A 4,298-nucleotide genomic window follows, 5' to 3' on the forward strand; every position below is an offset into this window, starting at 1 on the left:
GCATCCTGGACTACGGACAGAATATTTTGAACAGTGCTTCTCTAGTATCTGTTTCTTCACGCGAACCCTGAGCAAATGCTACACCACTTCCTTATTGCTGCAGCCGCACTGTACCCACCACAGTCAGATCAGCCACGTGAACGACCTGGTGCTGTTGCCGCTATTCCAACTGGCCTACCCCCGGAAGACGACGACGACCCAGACGACCCTCGTCCTGGATCATCGTATCTCTAGGGTAAGCGTTCCCCTAGGATAGGTTAGGTATGTTGGTTTTAGTTTGGTTAGGTTTAGTGTGCTTGGTGAGGTTACGTTACATACTCCCCTAAGATAGGTTAGGTATGTTGGGTTAGGTTTAGTTAGTTTTATTGTGTTCAGTGAGGTTTGGTTTAGTGTGGTGAGGTTACGTTACATACTCCCCTCAGATAGGTTAGGTATGTTGGGTTAGGTTTGGTTATTTTTATTGTGTTCAGTGAGGTTGCGTTAGGACTGTTTCGTTTGGTGTGGTCTGTTCGATTACGTTTACGGGTGGTGTAGTATATTTTTCTGTTGGTTGTTTATGCGAGTTCAGTTGTTTTTTTACTTCATTTTTTTTTCGGAAAATGTTTCATTTTCACCTACTTGTCCAATAAAATTCAATGTTTGTAAAACAGGGACAGTGAGGCATTTCCGACAAAAATGAAGGTCAGAAACACTCGAATCGCATCAAAAACTGCCAGAAAAATATATTGCACTACCTGGGGGGTGTACTGTCCACTTGTAAAAATTTACCACCATACCTTCAACCAATCATAATATCTATAAGAATGAATCACGGCTGGTTACTGTGGATATTTTATCGGGCTACACATGAGACAATATAGTAAAAATGCATATAGGATACATCTATGATTTTTACCAAAAATTCACCTTCATTTTACTTGAAAATCGTGCAGTCATCATCCAGTCATTCACTGAACAAATTTTTCAGTTTAATTAATGAAGCATATCTGTCACAATAACCATCATAACAAAGCTGACACAACCTGCTGACCGTCCCGATATTGTATCGTACACACCCATTTCTCTACAAGTAATCCCTTTTCTGACACATTACGTGATTCACTGGTCCTTGAAGGATATTTTATAAAGTTTTTTTTCTTCATAGTTTACTTTAAATGTTGCATTTACCTTATGAAATATGTGACAGCTCGTGCCGGCGACCACATGACTAGTTTAAACGGTGGAAACTGGAATCAGCTGTTGGATGTAAAGATTGAACTAGTTGCCATACGCCACCACTGAGTCACAAACATGACCACGTTAAAATCCTCGAGCGTTGAATACACACTATACTGGTTAATATATATATATATATATATCTATATATATATATATATATATATATATATATCTATATATATATATATATATATATATATATATATATATATATATCGACCAGGAAGAAAAAAAAAACAGCACCGATCGGAGGATTGAGGTTATTTCAGCAATAATGATTGGTCATCTACAATTTCACTAGATTTCACCAAATATTGTCTGGTTCCAAACTATTCATTTTTTTTTCACCAGGAAACTTAAGATTTCACTAGATTTCCCGAATCTGGTGAAAAATTTCACCATCTGGCAACGCTGTTTGGTAGATGGTAGGGGGATGAATATACTGTAGTTTAGAATGGTGAGTTGCTTGAGGAGGTAGAGCGTTTTAAATATTTAGGGTCACATGTTACTGTGGATGGAAGAATAGATGCAGAAGTGAAGTTTAGAATGAATGAAGTAGGAAAGGTGCTGGGAGGAATGAAAAAGGTGTTCAGATATCATTCGCTTAGAATGGATGTAAAGAGTAGGCTGTATGAGGGTGTTGTGGTACCGACTGCATTAAGTGGGGCTGAAACATGGATTATGGGTGTAGCAGAGAGGAAAAGTTTGAATGTAATGGAGATGAGGTGTCTGAGAAGTATGTGTGGAGTGACGCGTATGGATCGAGTGCGAAATGATGAAATGCGAAGGAGAACTGTAGTTGTTCGGGAGATGGTTTGGGCATATGGAGAGAATGGATAATGAGCGATTGGTGAAAAAGATAACTAGATCTGATGTGAGAGGTGTAAGGCTGATAGGGAGACCACGAATAGGATGGATGGACAGTGTGAAGAAAGCACTGGATGTGAGAGGGATGTCTGTTGCACAAGGAAGAGTGGCTGTGCATGACAGAAATAAATGGAGAGAAATTGTGAATGAATAAATGATGACGCAGCCCTGAGGGGATATTTTCCCGCATTTGGTCTGATCAGCTAGTCAGGTCAGGTGCGGGTAAGGGGATGTGGCAGGGGTAAACCAGCTCTGCTGTGGGGCCCTGCTGCGGATATCACTGATTGCACTGCGCAGTTGACCCTTGTGTGGTGTGGTGCGGTGAGGATCTGTCCTTTCTCCCCTCTGGGGCTAAGATGCGAATGAATGTGTTTGAATGGATGAGTAAATGAGGAGTGTGTCGTCCTGTCTCCCTTTCCTTGGGGGAAGCAGCCTATGTATATAGATGGATAGATTTTGCCTGTTAATGCTGCCAAACGGCATCACGAAATTGTTCTCAATTATTCTGACTTTCAAGGACCCCCTGAAGCTCATCCACCAGGTTAAGAACCCCTGCGTTAGAGTGTCCACTGCAGGACCGGCCTATCCCGACCGAAATGGGGACGATACAGCTAATGTATCTCTACCAAGTGGCTTATGGTGTCTGGTAGAGATTGTATGTAGGGTGAAAAGTGCTTGTAAGTGTAACTGTAGTGATGGAATGGCTTTGGATGTGAGTGTAGTCTGTGAACCAAGTGTAATTAGCCCACACAAGCCGATTGGGTGCAAGCATACTTCATAGTATGCGACACTGGTTCAACCACAGCACCCCTTATGTCCGCCAAGCAGTACGTGGCCAGAAGAAAGCTCCCAAAGTTTATTACCCTGGCAGGGGGCGAACCCTCGTTCTTCAGTGTACGAAAACACACACTTTTCCACCGTACCACAGAGGCTCCATATACTGTATATATATATATATATATATATATATATATATATATATATATATATATATATATATATATATATATATATATATATATATATATATATATATATATATATATATATATATATATATCCATCATCCGATCCTATGTTGCCCCTTAAGGAACATAGGAGCCCGGGGCTAGGCAAGTTGGTCCTGACATTTAAGATGAGAGTGACCAGCCTCACTTATCCCTGAGTGGTGTCACGTGACCAATAAACCCCAACCACCCCTTGGATAAAAGCCTACACCGGCTCAATCCGATTGGAGTGCTGTAATTACCCACTAAACCACCAGGCGCTAAAATCTGGTTACATGGTTTCCATCCAGTGTAGTAAATGGTTTCCTGGTGTACAGGAAACCATTTCGCTTGTCACTCAGCGTAGTCACCCACAGGCAGAAGAAAGAAGAAAGAATGAAGTAAAGAAAGAAAAGGGAGTGTATAGTCACCCGTAGGCAGAAGGACGAGGAAAGAACGAAGGAAAGAAAGACAGAAGAGGATGGAAGGAAACAAGGATGGAGGAGAGGAAAAGGCAAACACCCGAGAGCGTAGATAATTAAAGTCGTGCAAGGGAGAGAAAAAGACGGCACAATGTTGTAAGGGGGGTGTCGCGACGCTGGTGACCCAGACCCTGTGCGTATGAAAATGCCAATTTTGTTTTATTTTTCCATGTGCTTTGGAACAGACACAAAGTTGGATCACAGTAAAAGGTGTTTGGAGTGTAAATGTGATGCGCATGTGATCCCTTAATCGTCTCATCCCGCCAAGGCGGGGTCACAATAAACCAAAAAACTAAAACAACCATGCAAACTCCTGTCACATTTGCATCACATCCACACTCTCAACACCGTAATACGTTTTACAGGGTTTAAATCTGTGATCATTAATTTACAGTAAAGCCGTATGTATTGCAAGACTGTCGACAGTTCATATCTTACCGTGTATTATCCCTCCTTCGACAATGGACTCTGCCATGGGAACTAGAGGAGAAATGCTGCTCATCTGTAAAGATGGCTCTGCTCCATAAGTCATCATCCTGCTCAACATGGAGCTGTGCAAAAGCCAGTCTTCCTGCACGGTGCTGGTCCGTCAGGCGTTCCATCTGAGCTGGGGTGTGATGGTGTATTCCAGCGCGATGTGAACTTCTCCTTATAGTTCTGGCTGACACTTCTAACAGCAAGTCATGCCTTATTGCTGCTGCGTTGGTAAGGGGGTTAGCTTCCGCTGCAGCAATGATGTTCCCAT

This window comes from Coenobita brevimanus, chromosome 110, assembly GCF_032717465.1.
Source record: "Coenobita brevimanus isolate Jiangsu-jjx chromosome 110, ASM3271746v2, whole genome shotgun sequence".
In the NCBI taxonomy this organism is placed as follows: Eukaryota; Metazoa; Arthropoda; class Malacostraca; order Decapoda; family Coenobitidae; genus Coenobita; species Coenobita brevimanus.